We start from the raw sequence: 22,400 nt of genomic DNA on the forward strand, positions 1-22,400 counted from the left end.
AGCCCCCCCTCCCCCCCTCCCCTGCACAGTGCTGGGGCAGTTACGGCTCTGCCAGCCCCCCCTCCCCTGCACAGTGCTGGGGCAGTTACGGCTCTGCCAGCCCCCCCTCCCCTGCACAGTGCTGGGGCAGTTACGGCTCTGCCAGCCCCCCCTCCCCCCCTCCCCTGCACAGTGCTGGGGCAGTTACGGCTCTGCCAGCCCCCCCTCCCCCCCTCCCCTGCACAGTGCTGGGGCAGTTACGGCTCTGCCAGCCCCCCCCCCCCCGCACAGTGCTGGGGCAGTTACGGCTCTGCCAGCCCCCCCTCCCCCCCTCCCCTGCACAGTGCTGGGGCAGTTACGGCTCTGCCAGCCCCCCCCCCCCCGCACAGTGCTGGGGCAGTTACGGCTCTGCCAGCCCCCTTTCCCCCATCCGAAGTGAGGGCAGTTGGGTCCCAGTTACACCATACTCCCAGTTCCATTCCCAGCTCTGCCCCACCTGCAGCTGTGGGGCCCCTGAGCCCTCCTCAAGGTCTAGGACACCACAATGGCTTCCTCGTCTCCCCTGTCCCATGCCTGGGTGGGGGCAGCTCCAGGGCTCTTTACCAGCCTCTCCAGGGAAGGAAGGGCTGCTCCTCTCCCTCCTCCCCTACCCAAACTCCTCTGGCTCCTGAGGGAAGGGGGGAGAGTGCTGCATGCCTCCTGCAGTAGCTCTGATGGGTTGCTTTTCCAGGGAGGATGAGGAACAGAGGGGGTTTCTCCAGGGTGGGGCTGGAAATCCCTTAGGGCTGAAGCTTCTGCTGTGATTGATTTACTACAGCAAAGGTCAAAATCCCTGCAACTAGAAAGTAGGCATTTGTACCTTCTGTCCCTGCCATATCGCTGGGCCTGAGGTCCCAATGAACAGGGGGAAAGCAGCAAACTGCCTTGGCTCAAATGCAGGTGGGATCCTGAAAGCTCTAGGGCCTAGATCTGTAAAGGTATTTAGGCTCCTAACCTCCCATTGCAATCAACAGCGCATGTCCCATTGACAACTGGGCTTGTGCTCCTAAATCAATCAGTTGCTTTGGAAAAGACCACTCTGCTCTCTGGCTGTTCTAGTCACCTTACATGTTACTTGTAACAGCAAATACATTTTCAGACCAAGGAGTGATTTTAAAATTGTCCTTCTAAGCTTTAAAGCCTCCCCCAGCCTCCCAAGGTAATTATAATTGTCCCAATTTCATCAGCGGGGCTACTCAGCTACTGAGATGACTTGCCCAATAGCAGTGGTGGAACCAGGGCATGAACCCAGATCACAGTCCTTCCCACAACTGGGAGCAGAACCCTGGAGTCCTGACTTCTGCTTCTCAGCTCTAATGACTAGAGCCCACTCTGTACACCACACAAGGCTACTACAGAGCATGAGACCACAGCCTGAGCTGGATTTAGAGCCTTAACGGAGGGACATTTCAGTGGGTAGGAGGGGACAGTATTTAATGTTATACTTCATTTTAAAAAACAGTGTTCTTCTTCTTTGTTTTATCCCTATCCCTTCAACCCATTTCCCACACTGTATCTTTGCTTCTCTCTACCATATGCTTTATTTCAAGCCCCTCATATCTATCTATCTGTCCCGAAACAGGCCCTCTCTCTATCCATTTATCTATCCCTATACAGCCCACTATCTATCTAATCTGACTCAGGTGACCTCACACCTTTGTCCTGACCTATCTGTTATTTTTTACAGTATGTGTACAGTGCCATTGTTGTGAATCTAATTAGCTATCTATCTTCCTCCCGCACATCTGTCTCGCCCCTCTTCCAGACCCCTCACCTATCCCCTCGCTTGACAGTTTGAAATCTCACAACGATTTGCATCCTCAAAGGTCCCTAAAAAGACTCTTGTTCCTTACTTTACAGATGCCATGTTCTTATTATGACAACAAATGCTGAGCAATTTAAGGCTGGAAATCCAAATCCAAAAAGCGTATTACTGATATCCATGCCTAATGACAGTGTAATCAGACCAGAATCACCTAACATGCACCGGATGCGTCTCTGACTCCAGATGGAGATGCTCAGCACGTAGTCTGCATGCAAATAATGGGAAATGAAGTATGTAGCGTATCGTAAGACATTGTTTCCCCACTGATGGCACCAGGAATACAAAGTTTGAAAGGGAGCTGTGACTTCTGAGCCAGAGACACAAGAGAAGAGCTGCTGGGGGTGCAGCTGTGTGAATGAGAGAGGCTGGTCCTCTGGGAGGAAAGCCACTGAGTTCACAGCTGGGAAGGCTGTGCCCTTTCTGAATGCTGGCAGGATCTGCAGCAGGCCCGGTCTCCTTCAGCAGCTCCCTAGAGAGATGTAGCCCAGCTGGTCTCCACTTCAGGGGAAACATCAATCACAGGCCTTTCAAGCTCCAGTGAATGCATCCGATGAATGCATCCAGAATGCATCTGAAGAAGTGAGCTCTAGCTCACGAAAGCTTATGCTCAAACAAATTTTAGTCTCTAAGGTGCCACAAGTCCTCCTTCTGTTTTAGTGAGGATAACGACATCCTCCCACTTCCTGCCCCCTGACTGCCCCCCTCAGAACTCCCAACCCATCCAACCCCCCCACTCCTTGTCCCTAACTGCCCTCCCCAGGACCCCACCCCCTATCCAACTCTGACTGCCCCCCAGGACCTCCTGCCCCTTATCCAACCCCCCCCCTCCTCCCCCTGCCCCCTTACCATGTTGCTCAGAGTGGCAGGACAGGCTTATTGGAAAGCCTGGGAAGTGGGCGGGTGCAAACCATGCTGCCCGTGTGGCTGCGGGGGAGGGGGGACAGCGGAGGAGGGGCCTGGGCTAGCCTCCCCGGTGTGGGCCACAGTTTGCCCACCTCTGTTCTCCTGGCAGCAATGCCCCTGTGCTGATTGGGCCCTGTCATAACCATACAGCTAAGGGTAGCCTAAAATTCCTCCTTACCTGTAAGGGGTTAAGAAGCTCAAATAACCTGGTTGGCACCTGACTAAAAGGACCAATGGGGAAAGAAGATACTTTCAGATCTGGGGGGCGGGGGAGACTTTTTGTGCTCTGTGTTGTGTGTTTTCTTGAGAAGCTGAGAAGCATCAGGTCAGAAAACTCCTTCTCATATAAACCATCCTAAAAGTCTCTCATATTACAAAAATTGAAAGTAAAAGCCAGGCAAGGCATGTTAGGTTATCTTTTGTTCTGCTTGTGAATTTTTCCTTTCCTGGGGGGAGGTTTATTCCTGTTTTTTATAACTTTGAAACTAAGCCTAGAGGAAGTCCTGGTGTGCTTTTGCAAAAAGAAAAGGAGGACTTGTGGCACCTTAGAGACTAACCAATTTATTTGAGCATGAGCTTTCGTGAGCTATAGCATCCGATATATACATCCGATGAAGTACAAATACAGACTAACACGGCTGTTACTCTGAAACCTGTCGGTGTGCTTTTGTTACCCTGTAAAAATATTTTCCATCCTGATTTTACAGAGGTGATTTTTACCTTTTTTTTAAAAAAATAAAATCCTTCCTTTTAGAACCTGACTGATTTTTCTATTGTCCTAAGACCCAGGGGTTTGGTTCTGTGATCACTTTGTAACCAATTGGTTAGGATATTATTCTCAAGCCTCCCCAGGAAAGGGGGTGTAAGGGCTTGATGGGATATTTTGGGGGAATAGGAACTCCAAGTGGTCCTTTCCCTGATTCTTTGTTAAATCACTTGGTTGTGGCAGCGGTACGCTTGCTCCAAGGGCAAGGAATTTGTACCTTGGGGAAGTTTTAACCTAAGCTGGTAGAAATAAGCGTAGGGGGTCTTTCATGCGGGTCCCCACATCTGTACCCCAGAGTTCAGAGTGGGGAGGGAAGCCTGACAGGCACGCTCTCTGCTGCCATCACACCCGCAGCACTTCCACAGTGCGGCTCTTCGATGAGTCTGCTGCTGCCTGCAGGGGGCCTTGCCCTTCAGCTCAGGCACTAGAGACTCTGGGTTTGAGGTCCCCAGGTCATAGGTTCAGTCCCTGTAGGTGATGACTTACCAGCAATTTTATTACCCAGGCTAGATGAGCAGCACTGAGTTGAGGGGAATGCTGCAGGGGCAAAGCCATTTCAGAGCTGATCCCAGGGGAGGGGAAGGAAACAAGCTCATTGCTCCAGGCCCACGATATGCTACTCTCTCACATACACCCATTTCTTGATTGCTCCTCCAAGACCAACTGGTCCCTACAATTACCTGCTGCTGCTCAGAGTCCAGTGATGGTATCTGAGGTCAACAGCACTAAAATACTGCTCTGGTGTCAATAGTTCTTGAGACTGCACATTGGGAGGTGTGGCAAATTCCCCACAGCTGTTCTAGCCCAGGGTGATGACCACTGCTCACAGGCAGTCAGAGCTTTGTCCTCACCCATACCTATTTCACATTTGGGGACAATGCATACCTTCAAATCAGCGGCACTGCTATGGGTACCCGCATGGCCCCACAGTATGCCAACATTTTTATGGCTGACTTAGAACAACGCTTCCTCAGCTCTCGTCCCCTAACGCCCCTACTCTACTTGCGCTATATTGATGACATCTTCATCATCTGGACCCATGGAAAAGAAGCCCTTGAGGAATTCCACCATGATTTCAGCAATTTCCATCCCACCATCAACCTCAGCCTAAACCAATCCACACAAGAGATCCACTTCCTGGACACTACTCTGCTAATAAGCGATGGTCACATAAACACCACCCTATACTGGAAACCTACTGACCGCTATTGCTACCTACATGCCTCCAGCTTTCACCCTGACCACACCACACGATCCACTGTCTACAGCCAAGCTCTACGATACAACTGCATTTGCTCCAAACCCTCAGACAGAGACAAACACTTACAAGATCTCTATCAAGCATTCTTACAACTACAATACCCACCTGCTGAAGTGAAGAAACAGATTGACAGAGCCTGAAGAGTACCCAGAAGTTACCTACTACACGACAGGCCCAACAAAGAGAATAACAGAACGCCACTAGCCATCACCTTCAGCCCCCAACTAAAACCTCTCCAACGCATCATCAAGGATCTACAACCTATCCTGAAGGACGACCCATCACTCTCACAGATCTTGGGAGACAGGCCAGTTCTTGCTTCTAGACAGTCCCCCAACCTGAAGCAAATACTCACCAGCAACCACACACAACACAACACAACAAAACCACTAACCCAGGAACCTATCCTTGCAACAAAGCCTGTTGCCAACTGTGTCCACATATCTATTCAGGGGACATTCAAAAACCAGTGGGAGAACACTTCAATCTCTCTGGTTACTCGATTACAGATCTAAAGTCGCAATATTACAACAAAAAAACTTCAGAAACAGACTCCAACGAGAGACTGCTGAATTGGAATTAATTTGCAAACTGGATACAATTACCTTAGGCTTGAATAAAGACTGGGAGTGGATGTGTCATTACACAAAGTAAAACTATGTCCCCATGTTTATTTCCCCCCCCACACACTGTTCCTCACACGTTCTTGTCAATTGCTGGAAATGGCCCACCTTAATTATCACTACACCAGTTCCCCACCCCCCCGCCGCTCTCCTGCTGGTAATAGCTCACCTTACCTGATCACTCTTGTTACAGTGTGTATGGTAACACCCATTGTTTCATGTTCTCTATGTATAGAAAACTCCCCACTGTATTTTCCACTGCATGCATCCGATGAAGTGAGCTGTAGCTCACGAAAGCTTATGCTCAAATAAATTGGTTAGTCTCTAAGGTGCTGCAAGTCCTCCTTTTCTTTTTGCAGATACAGACTAACACGGCTGCTACTCTGAGAGCTGATTGTGATTCCTGTGATTCCTGTTCTAGCCCCAGGGTGATGACCACTGCTCAGAAGTGGTCAGAGCTGATCGTGATTATCAATATTTGTTGAGCACTAGCATCATGCTCAGCCTGGCATCAAACATCCGTGAGAGCACAGTCCCTGCCCCAAGCTACATAGGCAACTGGATAGGTTGGCTGCCTCCTTTCTTCATCCTCCGGGTGCATATCCACCTTCCTCATCTTTGTCTTCTCTATCGCTTTCCACCATTCGCTGCGTAGGATCAATGGGATCTGGGTCCTATGATCAGAGGGAGCCTCGTTGCAGCCTTGGGGCAGACCAGCAACTGGCAGTGCAGGGCACAGAAGGTCACTGCTGGCTGGACAGACTCCTTCTGGGCTGGGCTGGGCTGGGCTGGACCACTTGGGAGGGAGATGAAGAGATCTGTGTGAGTAATGGATAGTTCGGTTCACTGGCCATTCCAAAACAACAACAAAATAATTTTGTGACAAACTGGAAACAATTGTTTTTGAAATTTTTGGTGAATTGAAAAATTGGGGAAAAAATTAATTTTGGGTCAGACAAAATGTTTTGTTTCCTTTCAGTGTTGAGCTTTTTTTCATTTTTACATTAAAAATGTTAAATTCCAAGGGCTAATTTCTAAACAAAAAGCCATTTTGAATTGAAAAGTCAAAGCATTTCATCGAAAACATGTCAGAACCAAGTGTTTTGACTTTTTCAGAATTTTTTTTAGTTTTTTTCCCCGACCAAAACAATTAGCCAAAACTGACCTAAAATCACACAATATTTCTGTTTACTTGAATCTGCATTTTTGTCTGAAAAAAGCTTTAGTCAAAATTCCACACACACACCCCTCCCCACCCCCGGCTCTAAAGAGGAAGGGCTCAGATCTGGGAGGAAGACAAGATCCCACAGAGCGAAAGCCTCTTTGGGGAGCCTGACTCTTCTGGAGCCTCAAAACTAGAGTGTTGAGCCTCATGGAGCATGACCCTACCTTTGCTCTGCCCTTCCTTTACCTAGTCACAGGGGAGTGGGCTCTTTGGAAGACTCCCCTCTACTTGCATTGCCCCCTGGCTTCTTGCCTCTGCACAGCCTACTGTGCTTGGAGTGCAGGTATTGCGTTCCTCTTCACCCACTCATGTGATGCTGTTGCTCCATACAGGGCATGCTATCAACTGGCGTAACATCCTGGAATATAACTAACACCAGGTGGTGCTGTTACATAGAGTTCTCCAAGACCTTTTTCTAGTGTGCGAGCAAATGTGCAGTCTTGGGAAGAAATGCTATATGATGTTAGTTTTGTTATGCAAGGTTCTGGCTAGCGGGAGCTGTGTGAGCAGCAGGAGCATTTGCTCTCTGCCATGAGGTCTGATTAGAGTCACTGTTTGAGGCTGAATTGCTCTCTGAGAACTGGATATTAGTATTGGGCTGAGATTCCTGGGGATTTCCCTGCCTGCTGTTTGTGAACACCACTGCTCCAGAACTGGAGTATATGTGTAAATAACACAAGTTACACTTAGAACTTGTCTGCACAAAGACACTCAGGAAAAATAACCTGAATTAACTAAAGGTGTGAATTTAAAATGGATTAGTTAAACTGCATTATATGCCTGTGTGGACACTCTCAGAATTAATGTGGCCTTAATTCAGTTTAGTTTAATTCACAAACTGAATTAAGGCCACTTTAATTATGAATGAGAATGTCCACACAGGCGTTTAATGCAGTTCAACTAATTCACTTTTAATTCATCCCTTAGAATACACCTAGACTCCATGTCAGTAATTTCTCCTCCATTGGGTAGCCAACTTGCAAGGTCCTTCCCATCAGCTGCTGGATAGAGGAGCAATGATAATAATAATATAGACCTTTGGAGCCTGGGTATTCACAGGCCTTATCTTCACTAGGAGAAGGGGTTGAGTTTAGTTTGGGACAGCTAACGTGACCTAGCTAACTTTGATCTAAACTCAGGCACTTTTCCTTCCTAGTGTAGATGCAGGGTAGTCAAATTTTAGCAGGCTGAGTTGTCACCTAGGCTGAGCTTAGTGAGCTAGCTTGTGTTAGCGAAGCGAAACCTAAACTCAACCACTTTTCCCAGTTCAGACAAAGCCACGCTGCTTATGCCCCAGCCCCCAGAAGCAGTCACTCTGTGGATTAAGAACATCAGCTCTTTCCCATTTTGAAATCCAAACTATCTGATGTAGCTTTCAACTGTGTCAGATTGAAAAGCACATATGAGCAGGGCTCTCCCCAATACAGTCACTACTGGTGCAAGAGCCTTCTTCTTGGAACAGCCTTTCTGCAGCTCTTCCTCTTAACCATCCCTCATCCCCTTTCAAATCTGTTTTCTCCTTTGTCTCTTAATCTCTTTCCTTCAGCAACTCTGTAATTTGTATATGGTACATAACCCTGTTATAGAATGGTTCGTAAACCCAGTCATGTGGATGCTGTGGCAAATTCTGCCAAATTGTTAGTCTACACCTTCAAGGCAAGTTCCAGTGCAGTTCATTACATTCAGCATCCTTAAATTCCCCTATATTTCATGAAGATACGACAGTCTCTTTCACTTGTCCTAAACTGCTTTGTAACATTGCTCTATACTGTTAAACAGCTGCAGCATCCCAGAGGTGGCTGCATTCCAGTGGTGGGTGAAGCCATCCTGACAGATATAGGCCAACATTTTCAAAAGTGGCTGCTGAGGTTTGGATGTCTCCCTATTGGGGTGTCTTAGTGTGATCCCTCCAAAATTGAGGCACCTGTAATTTCAGGGCTGCATCTGAAAATGTTGGGCAAATAGTTTGTAAAATGTTTTCAGACCCTTTGCACAGCGACTGTCAGAAATGGAAACTTGATACTGGGATGCCAAAAGAGTGGGAGAGAGAATAACACAGCAAACATTCGAATGCCATTCTATACATCCGCTAGGAATAGTGTGTGCAGACCCCTTCTCAGCAAGATATAGCAGATCCAGAGGGGTTCAGAGATGGACACTGAAAATGGTTAGAGGCCTAGCAAGACTTCTACAGAAAAGGTGACTGCGAAGATTGGGACTGTTTAGTTTAGAGAGAAGATGAATAAGCGGGGATATGACACTGAATGGCCCAGATTCTCCCGTTGACCATTTCTCATAATCCAAAACCAACACATTGGCAATGAAAGGCAGCCAATTGAACACAGAAAAAGGAAACATTGTTTTACAAACTATGTACTTAACCTGTGGAACTCACTGCCAGAAGATATCTCTGAGAGAGGGAGGACGATCAGGGCAGTGGCTTAGCCACTTGGGACACCTGGCTTCAATTCCCTGCTCCCCATAGACTTCCTGTGTGACCTTAGACAAGTCATTTCAGTTTCTGTGTGCCTCATTTTCCCATGGGGAGAATAGCCCCTCCATAACAGTGGTAAGGATAAAAACATTAAAGATTTGGAGGTTATCAGAGGCCAGGCAAATTGATAGATAGGTGAGGAGCTCGGCAGGGTTAAAATAGGGAGTGGACATTTAAATGGCTAGTGAGAACCCCCGTAAATAGGAAATATAGATTCTTAGAAGGGCTAAAATCGCTCTCAGCTGGCAGTGATTCACCCTTACTGGATTAGGCTGAAACCTACGGGTAGGTTATTCCTTAGTGCTTCACCAGGGGGTTTCTTGCACCTTGGTCTGAAAGGTGCTGGTTGCTCTCAGGCAGGATGCTGGATGAGATGGACTCCGGTTTGGATTTTCCTTGGGATTCAGTCAGAGGGTTTCGTAGCTGGGTGTCTGCTGCTGCTGCCCCAGGGCATTCGGGGCAGGGAGAAAGGGGTGCACTCCTCTGGGCTTCGGCCACCCTGCAGAACCTGCAGCGCCATACAGCTTGGTCTGCAAGCCTGGTGCTGGAGCTGCCCGAGCAAGCTGTGAGGCAGCATTGTGAGGCCAGGGAGCAGCCCATTCCTGGCAGAGCAATAACAGCACTGCACAGACACTCCCCCGGGCTCTTTGCGGGGCCCTCGCAGCCCTGGCCAGCAGCCAACCTCCCTGCGTGTTTAGACTGGCAATGAGCGAGCCATCCTCGCAGAAAGATGGAATTTGCTCCGATTTAAGGTGGGGTGTCAGAATTCTGTGCTGCACAGGCTGTCGGCTGGGTGAGCAGTAGCCCCGGGAGCATGTGTCGCTTCTCACTAGTCTTGTGGATGCTGGAAGAGTGCTGGGAGTGGGGTGGGGTGGGGGAGGGGATTCGTTCAAAATCCCGCGCCCCCTCCCCCCAGCTGTCTGATCCAAAATTCGTAAGTTCAGGCTGTTCTTCATCTTGTGATTTTTTCTAAAGCAAACATTTCTGTGCCGTTTTTTTCTGCTTTAAAAAAACATCAGTCAGCAGCCCTTTTGTCACTGTCTGCAACCCTACAATAACAAACCTGTGTACTCAGCCCAGCGCTCCTCCGCAATCCGACAATAACAAACCTGTGTGCTCAGCCCAGCGCTCCTCAGCAACCCGACAATAACAAACCTGTGTGCTCAGCCCAGGGCTCCTCAGCAACCCGACAATAACAAACCTGTGTGCTCAGCCCAGCGCTCCTCAGCAACCCGACAGTAACAAACCTGTGTGCTCAGCCCAGCGCTCCTCAGCAACCCGACAGTAACAAACCTGTGTACTCAGCCCAGCGCTCCTCCGCAACCCGACAATAGCAAACCTGTGTGCGCAGCCCAGCACTCCTCAGCAACCCGACAATAACAAACCTGTGTGCTCAGCCCAGCGCTCCTCATCAACTCGACAATAACAAACCTGTGTGCTCAGCCCAGCGCTCCTCAGCAACCCGACAATAGCAAACCTGTGTGCTCAGCCCAGCGCTCCTCAGCAACCCGACAATAACAAACCTGTGTGCGCAGCCCAGCACTCCTCAGCGACCCGACAATAACAAACCTGTGTCCTCAGCCCAGCGCTCCTCAGCAACCCGACAGTAACAAACCTGTGTGCTCAGCCCAGCGCTCCTCAGCAACCCGACAGTAACAAACCTGTGTGCTCAGCCCAGGGCTCCTCAGCAACCCGATAATAACAAACCTGTGTACTCAGCCCAGGGCTCCTCAGCAACCCGACAATAACAAACCTGTGTGCTCAGCCCAGCGCTCCTCAGCAACCCGACAATAACAAACCTGTGTGCTCAGCCCAGCGCTCCTCAGCGACCCGACAATAACAAACCTGTGTGCTCAGCCCACCGCTCCTCCGCAACCCGACAATAACAAATCTGTGTGCTCAGCTCAGCGCTCCTCAGCAACCCGACAATAACAAACCTGTGTGCTCAGCCCACCGCTCCTCCGCAACCCGACAATAACAAATCTGTGTGCTCAGCCCAGCACTCCTCAGCGACCCGACACTAACAAACCTGTGTGCGCAGCCCAGCGCTCCTCAGCGACCCGACAATAACAAACCTGTGTGCTCAGCCCAGCGCTCCTCAGCGACCCGACAGTAACAAACCTGTGTGCTCAGCCCAGCGCTCCTCAGCGACCCGACAATAACAAACCTGTGTGCTCAGCCCAGGGCTCCTCATCAACTCGACAATAACAAACCTGTGTGCTCAGCCCAGCGCTCCTCAGCGACCCGACAGTAACAAACCTGTGTGCTCAGCCCAGGGCTCCTCATCAACTCGACAATAACAAACCTGTGTGCGCAGCCCAGCGCTCCTCAGCAACCCGACAATAACAAACCTGTGTGCTCAGCCCAGCACTCCTCAGCGACCCGACAGTAACAAACCTGTGTGCGCAGCCCAGCGCTCCTCAACGACCCGACAATAACACACCTGTGTGCTCAGCCCAGCGCTCCTCAGCGACCCGACAGTAACAAACCTGTGTGCTCAGCCCAGCGGTCCTCAGCGACCCGACAATAACAAACCTGTGTACTCAGCCCAGGGCTCCTCAGCAACCCGATAATAACAAACCTGTGTGCTCAGCCCAGCGCTCCTCAGCAACCCGACAATAACAAACCTGTGTGCTCAGCCCAGCGCTCCTCAGCAACCCGACAATAACAAACCTGTGTGCTCAGCCCAGCGCTCCTCAGCGACCCGACAATAACAAACCTGTGTGCTCAGCCCAGCGCTCCTCAGCGACCCGACAATAACAAACCTGTGTGCTCAGCCCAGCACTCCTCAGCGACCCGACAATAACAAACCTGTGTGCTCAGCCCACCGCTCCTCCGCAACCCGACAATAACAAATCTGTGTGCTCAGCTCAGCGCTCCTCAGCAACCCGACAATAACAAACCTGTGTGCTCAGCCCACCGCTCCTCCGCAACCCGACAATAACAAATCTGTGTGCTCAGCCCAGCACTCCTCAGCGACCCGACAGTAACAAACCTGTGTGCGCAGCCCAGCGCTCCTCAGCGACCCGACAATAACAAACCTGTGTGCTCAGCCCACCGCTCCTCCGCAACCCGACAATAACAAATCTGTGTGCTCAGCCCAGCACTCCTCAGCGACCCGACAGTAACAAACCTGTGTGCGCAGCCCAGCGCTCCTCAGCGACCCGACAATAACAAACCTGTGTGCTCAGCCCAGGGCTCCTCATCAACTCGACAATAACAAACCTGTGTGCGCAGCCCAGCGCTCCTCAGCAACCCGACAATAACAAACCTGTGTGCTCAGCCCAGCACTCCTCAGCGACCCGACAATAACAAACCTGTGTGCTCAGCCCAGCGCTCCTCAGCGACCCGACAGTAACAAACCTGTGTGCTCAGCCCAGCGCTCCTCAGCGACCCGACAATAACAAACCTGTGTGCTCAGCCCAGGGCTCCTCATCAACTCGACAATAACAAACCTGTGTGCTCAGCCCAGCGCTCCTCAGCGACCCGACAGTAACAAACCTGTGTGCTCAGCCCAGCGCTCCTCAGCGACCCGACAGTAACAAACCTGTGTGCTCAGCCCAGGGCTCCTCATCAACTCGACAATAACAAACCTGTGTGCGCAGCCCAGCGCTCCTCAGCAACCCGACAATAACAAACCTGTGTGCTCAGCCCAGGGCTCCTCATCAACTCGACAATAACAAACCTGTGTGCGCAGCCCAGCGCTCCTCAGCAACCCGACAATAACAAACCTGTGTGCTCAGCCCAGGGCTCCTCATCAACTCGACAATAACAAACCTGTGTGCGCAGCCCAGCGCTCCTCCGCAACCCGACAATAGCAAACCTGTGTGCGCAGCCCAGCGCTCCTCCGCAACCCGACAATAGCAAACCTGTGTGCGCAGCCCAGCGCTCCTCAGCAACCCGACAATAACAAACCTGTGTGCTCAGCCCAGCGCTCCTCATCAACTCGACAATAACAAACCTGTGTGCTCAGCCCAGCGCTCCTCAGCAACCCGACAATAACAAACCTGTGTGCTCAGCCCAGCGCTCCTCAGCGACCCGACAGTAACAAACCTGTGTGCGCAGCCCAGCGCTCCTCAGCGACCCGACAATAACAAACCTGTGTGCGCAGCCCAGCGCTCCTCAGCAACCCCACAATAACAAACCTGTGTGCGCAGCCCAGCGCTCCTCAGCAACCCCACAATAACAAACCTGTGTGCTCAGCCCAGCACTCCTCAGCAACCCGACAGTAACAAACCTGTGTACTCAGCCCAGCGCTCCTCCGCAACCCGACAATAGCAAACCTGTGTACTCAGCCCAGCGCTCCTCAGCAACCCGACAATAACAAACCTGTGTGCTCAGCCCAGCGCTCCTCATCAACTCGACAATAACAAACCTGTGTACTCAGCCCAGCGCTCCTCCGCAACCCGACAATAGCAAACCTGTGTGCTCAGCCCAGCGCTCCTCATCAACTCGACAGTAACAAACCTGTGTGCTCAGCCCAGCACTCCTCAGCAACCCCGACAATAACAAACCTGTGTGCTCAGCCCAGCGCTCCTCAGCAACCCCGACAATAACAAACCTGTGTGCTCAGCCCAGCGCTCCTCAGCAACCCGATAATAACAAACCTGTGTGCGCAGCCCAGCGCTCCTCAGCAACCCGACAATAACAAACCTGTGTGCTCAGCCCAGCGCTCCTCAGCAACCCGACAGTAACAAACCTGTGTGCGCAGCCCAGGGCTCCTCAGCAACCCGATAATAACAAACCTGTGTGCTCAGCCCAGCGCTCCTCAGCAACCCGACAGTAACAAACCTGTGTGCTCAGCCCAGCGCTCCTCAGCAACCCGACAGTAACAAACCTGTGTGCTCAGCCCAGCGCTCCTCAGCAACCCGACAGTAACAAACCTGTGTGCTCAGCCCAGCACTCCTCAGCGACCCGACAGTAACAAACCTGTGTGCGCAGCCCAGCGCTCCTCAGCGACCCGACAATAACAAACCTGTGTGCTCAGCCCAGCGCTCCTCAGCGACCCGACAGTAACAAACCTGTGTGCTCAGCCCAGCGCTCCTCAGCGACCCGACAATAACAAACCTGTGTGCTCAGCCCAGGGCTCCTCATCAACTCGACAATAACAAACCTGTGTGCTCAGCCCAGCGCTCCTCAGCGACCCGACAGTAACAAACCTGTGTGCTCAGCCCAGCGCTCCTCAGCGACCCGACAATAACAAACCTGTGTGCTCAGCCCAGCGCTCCTCAGCGACCCGACAGTAACAAACCTGTGTGCTCAGCCCAGGGCTCCTCATCAACTCGACAATAACAAACCTGTGTGCGCAGCCCAGCGCTCCTCAGCAACCCGACAATAACAAACCTGTGTGCTCAGCCCAGCGCTCCTCATCAACTCGACAATAACAAACCTGTGTGCGCAGCCCTATGTTAATTCAGGAGAACTCTGCAATAAAAGGTCAGCGTGCACAGTGCCTGCCAGCCACCCTGCCTTTAGGAACCAGTGTTTGCAGACAATGCAGAGAAAACCAAATCACCATACTGTGCACAGAGGGCCTTTCATCCAAGGATCGAAAGAGGTCAGGAAGAAAGTATCCCCTTGTCAATATCAGCTGCAATTCTTCTTTTAGGAAATGGATTCAGAAATCCATAGAAAGGCTGCAGATTTCTCCTCTGAGAGTCTCAACACACCAGCCCAGCTTCCGCCCCGACAACTCGCTCTGAGGGTTTGTCTACACTAGAACTGTCACTGGGATCTCCTCAAAGCCTGGTGCAATATATCTCTGCTTCGATGAAACCCACTCTCACCCGCAACCCTTGATCCATACTCAGGCTGGTTAGCCTGGCTGGCCTCCTGTGTCAGCGCACTGGCTCAGTCAGATATTTCTACCTGATCTGGAAATAGAACTAGGTCCAGCACAGACAGACTCAAAGAGGCTTTGAGATTCTCCCTGGGACACAAGACTTTGGCCTGTCGTGGAGTCAGTTGAACTTTTTCATTCCAAATTCTTTCTCAATGCAAAATGATCTTTTGCTGAAAAGAAAGACTTCTGGGGGGATTTTTCAAAATTTTCCAGTTTGTCGACAAAAATATGACCACTAAAAATGTTATTTTTCCATTTTTGTGTGTGTCTGTGTGTGTTGATTTCTTCCCCTTTCTCTCCTTTCCCCCCTTTTTCAGCTTTGCCACTGAAAAAGGGGAAAAAAGGGAAAGGCGGTGACCCAGAACGTCAGCAATTTTTCAGTTTTATTTTTGAGGAAAAATCAGAAAAGAAAACATTTTCAAACATTTCCACGTAACCCAGTGTTGTGATTTTGTCATGAGTCTTTCAATACTTGGTGTTTTGTTGGAAACCCCAGCTGCCGCAGTTAAGTGTGTATATGAGGATCTCAGCTTTCTTTTTAAAAAAAAGTAAGTTTCTAGCCTGCCTGGTTGCACAGAAGAGTTTGAAAACGTGACTCCCCGAAGGCACAGAAAAAGACTCCAATGTGTATTATATTTTAAAATCTCCTGATTTTTAAGCCAGTTTTCTGATTCTGGGGGGGCCTGGCTCATGGGAGTTGAAAGGCTGGGTTCAGCAAGAATATGAAATGGACTTACCATTTTTTAAAACTTTTGTTGCATTATTTTGAACTAAGAATCTCTTCCACTACAAAAAATAAAAACAAACAAGCAAACTAAGAGCCACTGATATTACAGGCTGAGGTTTACTAGTTCCAATCATGATTTATGCCCTTATTTTCTGCCCCTTACTAATGGGGAAAAAAGCTCAGCCAAAATCCACAAAGCTCCCCTTCGTCTCCATTCGAGTCCCTTCTCCAAACTCACCTCTTCAGCCAGAAAATCACCATCTGCAAATGGCAAGCCAGGCGGCGAGCTGTGACCGCTGCTCCTGATTGACTAAGCGTGGCCCATACAGCTAGCTGATGCTAACACATTTGTTAATCCCCACTCACCCCCTCCTTTGATGTATCTGCCTGCTAAGCTTCACCTACGGGCCAGGACTGTCACTGGCTGCATGTTTGTACAGCTCCAAGCACCACGGAGCCTTGACCTCAGCGGAACCCTTTCGGCATACTGCAGTGTAACCCAGAGGGCTGGTCTGTGTGGGGGCTGCACCTTCCAACAGCTACTCTCCTCTGCTCAGCTCAATCAGTGTGCGGCTCTCAGCACTGCACTCTCAGCCTGAGAGCTGACTTTCCAGTCATCAGGGAAGTCGAGTGCCTAGCCCAGGGGATTGGGAGTCAGGCCTCCATTCCTGACTCCACCACAGGCCTGAGAGAAGTCGCTGTGCCTCAGTGTATGTCCACACTGCAGTGTAAGCCCAGGCTCAGGCTCAATCCTGAATCCCCCTTCTGTCTACACACAGATCGTTCAGACTTGGGCTCAGACTCAGGGTCCGAGAGTTCCAAACCTGAGTCCATCTGGGACCCAGGGTTCAAGCCCTATTATTTTGCAGCGTGATGCAGCCATGACAGACTCTTCCCCGGAGAGTGTGCCAACTCTATCCCACAGCCCCCCTGGCCGGTGTTCCTTGTCATCTCTATCCCACAAGATGCCAGTCAACTCACTTTGTTCAAATACAGCGCAGCATCTAACCTCTGAGCTGCAAAGAGAGTGAACCTCCGGCACTTGCAATGGCCACCGACCAGCCCTTGTTTTCTGTCCCTTCCTTACAGGACAAATGCAGGACCCACAAGACCCACAACTTCCAGGTGGCACGAGCAGATTTCGGGGACTCTCCGGTGTGAGGCCAACAAACTAACCATTTGCTTTCACTAAGTCCAAGGAATGACTGCACCTACCCGCAAACAGCAAAGTGGCTGGCAGCGATGGAAATTCCCCAGACCAGGCTGTCAATGCAGAGAGCAGATTAAGCAGCTCAAGAACAACCATTGCAAAGCAAGGGATGAGAACCCCACCTCTGGGAACACGCCATCATCATGCATCTTTTACCAAGACTTTGCCCAGGTGCTGGCCACTGCAGAGAATGGAAATTAAAAATTACAATGGCTTTTTTCTAAGAAGTGCAGACCAGTCCGGGCTCGGGGCAGGGCAGCTCCTGGGGTGTTCTCCTGGGGTGTTCCACCTAAGGCGCCCCTACCATTTGAGGCATTCCACACCTTGAAGGACACAAGGGTTTATTCCCCAGTGGCAAGCCAGCCGTGTGTCCCACCAAAGTATTCAGATGTATGGTGATGACCAGCACATCTGTGAGTGGAGTGGGCTGGTCAGCTACCGAAGCGGCCCTGAAAAATATGCCCTTCCCCAAAATGTGACTGCCTATCTGGAGTTCCTGCTCTGGGAAAAGTTTGCAGCTCTCAGCACCTGGGATTAGGTCACAATTCATGAGGGACACTACAGGATGCTGCATTAGCATCCATATGGGTTGGTGCCTCCCCATGGTGTACAGAACAGCCCATTATGACTGTATGGAGACACACAGAACTCTGCAGGCGCTCCCCTTCCTTCCCACCGGCACATTTCTGGGCTGCACTCAACCCCCCAGCATATTTAATCCGAACAAAAGATTTTGCCACCTGTGGACCAGATGGACTACACTGAACTGAAATGGACTACAATTGTAAATGGACCCCATTTCAATCCCCCCTTCCCCAGTTCACTGTTAGCAGGCAGCTTGTTACATCATTGAGTTAATTATGCCTGCTGAGAGTGTAATCTTTTGGCAGAGTTTCTGAGATCAGTTCCATAAGCCAAGGCAAAAAGGGGTGAGCAGGGTCCCTAAGAGGAACAGTGGGGACACTAACTCCATTTAAGACAACGTCACTTGGAGGGAATAGTGCACAGCCTGTCCTTGGACGTAGATTCCTGATCAGCAGAAAACCCTGGCACCATGATCTTTCCCAGTGCAGCCAGGTTGTCATTCAGAAATCAGCCTCTGTGGTCCCCAAGGGCCTGTGTGCCAATGGAGTGGAACCTGCTGCAGTTTACATACCCATGTGCTCCTTGAGGAGGGCAAACTATGGGCACAAGTCCCATCAATGACCCCGGCCCAGTTTGGAAACCCCATTCTCTCAAAGCCAGCAGCTACCTCCGGAATATCTAACGCACGCCACTGTGGGGTAACCCACAAACTGGATCCCCTCAGAAGCCTCCGCCCCGCTGTACCCACAGTTGATTTTCCAGTCCCAGAGTGGTTGGCAATGGACCCGGAACAGTCTAAGGTAGTTTCCAGAGGACTCTAGCAACCAGCGTCAAGACCAGCGTGGCTGCCTCATGCATGCGTGGGTCGTGACGCTGGAGGGGTGGGGCAAGCGGCTCACTAAGCTCCACAGATGTAGTTTTCTTCAGGCAAAAGTTCTGGACCCACTGCTGGTCACCTCAGGTCTGCATGACTCTGTGCTTGCGGCACTGCTCCAGACACGCCTGTCTAGGAAGGGGACATCAGCCGCTTCGAGTCTGCCATGTCTGTGTCCTCCTCGACCTGCTCCATCGTCAGCTGTCAGGTGCCTTCAGTGGGTCAGGTTGAGGCCTCTTGGGAGAAAGGTGTCCTGAGCGGGCGGGAGGCTCGGAGCTGGGGAGGATGGAGGGATAGCGGATCACATCAGGGAGGGGGCTTCTACCATAGGGGCCTCATGGAAGGAGTCCCAGAGACGAGAGGAGGGTTCTGCTAAAAGTGCCCCTTCGGGCATCCTCATCCCTGACTAAGCAGTGATGATCCCTTGCTAAGGTGAGCCTGGAGACGCAGAGGGGGCCAGTGGCTTTGCTGGGGGCAGGACTGGGGCCAGGGTCCGTAGCACAGGTCTTGTGGCTAAGTGGCAAGTGATGTATTTCTTTCACAGCCACATGCTCTAACGTCCCGACGCCAGGGGTGTGGGAGCAGAACCATCTCCTGACCAGCTTCGTGCCATAATGCAGAGGGGCAGGTTCGCTGACAGAGCCCGGCACAGTGCTCAGGACAGGCTCGCCTGTCTCCATGTCCAGCCTCTGCTGCTTGTGATTCACAGTGCTGCCGATCAACACTGACATTATCAGCGCTCCCAAGCGCCTGCTGGGAACGCGCTCGCTCCCTCTTGGTTAGACTGCAGTTACCCCGATCCCACAGCCGGGCAGCCCCAGGCCCAGGCTGGGCGAAACAGTGCAGGGTCAGAAGGCGCCCACTAAGCTGCTCTGAAGAGACCAGGCAAGGCTATGTAGGCTTGTGCTGAGCTGGTCAAGTAAAACCCTAGCCTGCCCCGTGCTTTCCCTTAGCCAGCTTAGCACTTGTTTGGACCTGAGAGCACAGTTCTTCCCCTAGGGAACATGCTGTCTCCAGCCCGGCTGTGGAGGAGGGGTACTCGACCTGTGCTCTCCCCCGGCTTCCCAGCCGTTAACGGTCTTTCTTTAACTGAACCTGAGTCTGATCCGCCCAATTACTCCTCCCCAGGTGTGCTCAATAGGGGCAATGATTTTCTGGGGCCCAGGTTCCCAAGAAAATGGGAGAATGGTGTCCTGTGAAAATGCCTGGGGATGGGGGAGTTGGTGCATATCCCCCACCACGGTGCTGCCAGGGGCAAGATCCAGGATGAAGACCACAATCAACAGCTCCGCTCTTCTGGCCCAGTGGAATCTCAACAAGAGCAAAGCTCATCTGTGCGGGAGACAGACCCTTCTCGGGGGCTGCTCTGACATGGCAGTGAACTCCCCCATCACACACCTCCCCACCTTCCAGTCCAAGCAGGAGCAGCAGGTCCTGCCCTTCTCCCTGAGCCCCCGCCCTCACACTGCCCCTTCCCCCAAGACCCTGCCCCCACACCCTCTCTTCCCCCAAGGCCCCAGCTCCAAGCTGTATCTTCCCCCCAAGACCCTGCTCTCCCCTGTCACTCGCTCCACCCCTTCCCCCTGTTCTGGTGCCCCTGACTCCAAGTGTGAGGCATATTTCTTTGGCCTCCTTTGCTAACAGAAACACACAGCCAAGGTTATATGCACACACTGCCAAGCCAAGCCAAGCCACTGCACATAAGAACATAAGAGCGCCCTGGGTCAGACCAAAGGTCCAGCTAGCCCAATCTCCGGTCTTCTGACAGTGGCCAATGCCAGGTGCCCCAGAGGGAATGACCAGACCAGGCCATTGAGTGATCCATCCCCTGTCGCCCACTCCCAGCTTCTGGCAGACAGAGGCCAGGGCCCAAGCCCTGCCCATGCTTCTTCCTTGGAGGCAAGCAAGAGAGACCAAACACCTGAGAGCTGTGTAGTCACAAGGCTCAGTGCATCACTGGAGGGTGTCTAGATGATCTGGAGGATGGTGTGGATTGCACCCTCAGCAAGTTTGCAGATGACACTAAACTGGGAGGAGAGGTAGATACGCTGGAGGGTAGGGATAGGATACAGAGGGCCCTAGACAAATTAGAGGATTGGGCCAAAAGAAATCTGATGAGGTTCAACAAGGACAAGTGCAGAGTCCTGCACTTAGGACAGAAGAATCCCATGCATGGCTACAGGCTGGGGACCAACTGGCTCGGCAGCAGTTCTGCGGAAAAGGACCTATGGGTTACAGTGGACGAGAAGCTGGATATGAGTCAACAGTGTGCCCTTGTTGCCAAGAAGGCCAATGGCATTTTGGGATGTATAAGTAGGGGCACTGCCAGTGATTGTTCCCCTCTATTGGACATTGGTAAGGCCTCATCTGGAGTACTGTGTCCAGTTTTGGGCCCCACACTATAAGAAGGATGTGGAAAAATTGGAAAATGTCCAGCAGAGGGCAACAAAAATGATTAGGGGACTGGAACACATGACTTATGAGGTGATGCTGAGGGAACTGGGATTGTTTAGTCTGCGGAAGAGAAGAATGAGGGGGGATTTGATAGCTGCTTTCAACTACCTGAAAGGGGGTTCAAAAGAGGATGGATCTAGACTGTTCTCAGTGGTAGCTGATGACAGAACAAGGAGTAATGGTCTCAAGTTGCAGTGGGGGAGATTTAGGTTGGATATTAGGAAAAAACTTTTTCACTAGGAGGGTGGTGAAACACTGGAATGGGTTACCTAGGGCGGTGGTGGAATCTCCTTCCTTAGATATTTTTAAGGTCAGGCTTGACAAAGCCCTGGCTGGGATGATTTAGTTGGGGATTGGTCCTGCTTTGAGCAGGGGGTTGGACTAGATGACCTTCTGAGGTCCCTTCCAACCCTGATATTCTATGATTCTAGGCCCCTATACTGTGCTCAGCACCTTCGTGCTCAGATACTCTGGTGACGAACGCAGTATAGGAACCGAGACAGAACAGAACAGAGGAGCTGCAGCCTCAGCTCCACTCAGGAAAGGACCCTGGAACCCCACAGACCTGGCCCACTGATTAGGGTGACCAGATGTCCCAATTTTATAGGGACAGTCCCAATGTTTGGGGCTTTTTCTTATATAGAGGCCTATTACCTCCCACCCCGTCCCAATTTTTCACACTTGCTGTCTGGTCACCCTACCACTGATACACACACATCTCCTGCTCCATGGATCTCCTGCCCCAAGTACCAGGCCGGGGGATCGTTTATGTGGGATGCACAGCTGCTGTATCTCAGGATAACCACGGAGCTGCCGCTGTCCCCGGTGCAGCCGCACTCTCAGCATCACTCTCTATTGATGAGTAATGAAGACGCCGACTCACTGATCCAGCTAGTGCCGTGTCCCATCTCCTGCCCCTCCGGAGCAAACCACAGGGCTAACGAGCATCCAGCATCTTCCCTCTGACAGTGCCCAATACCTGATGCTCTGCCTGGGAACCCCACACCCTCAGATTTCTCAGCCCTCCTGGTGTGTGCTGGTGGGGTGCTGGGAATGGAGTGAGGCAGCAATAGGGATGGATTACCCATAGGCCTCTGCAGCAGAGCCCAGGCCACAAACTTGCGCCATGCCAGAGACTCCCACCACCCATGGCACTAAGAAACCAAGGGCTAAACAGCACTGAGCAGGGCAGGGCCATCCTGGGATCCCTTCCATGCCAGGGGAGGGGCCAGAGAATCCACTCGAGGCAGGGGCAGCAGGCTGAGATGGAAACCCCACAGTGACTACACAATAGTCAGCAGACTAGATCCCTGGGCGGGTACCTGGGCACTGCCCTGTAGCCAAATCAGTGCCCACATTCCAGCAGTGGGACAGCTGTACCAGTCCTGGCAACATGAGGGCCAGCACTGGCTGGGCTCAGTGTCCCGAACACCTGCTGCATAGTGGGAACAACGTCTGAGCCACACCCGCCCCCGCACCCGCCCTGCAGCTGACACAAGGAACTCAAATCCAGTCCAGGGCCTGCTGCTGAATACACCAGCTCCCACTGCTTGCTGAGCTCAGGCAGGGCTGACCCTTCCCACAGGCAGTGGG

Source organism: Lepidochelys olivacea (assembly GCF_965140295.1).
Source record: "Lepidochelys olivacea isolate rLepOli2 genome assembly, chromosome: 18".
Lineage (NCBI taxonomy): Eukaryota > Metazoa > Chordata > Testudines > Cheloniidae > Lepidochelys > Lepidochelys olivacea.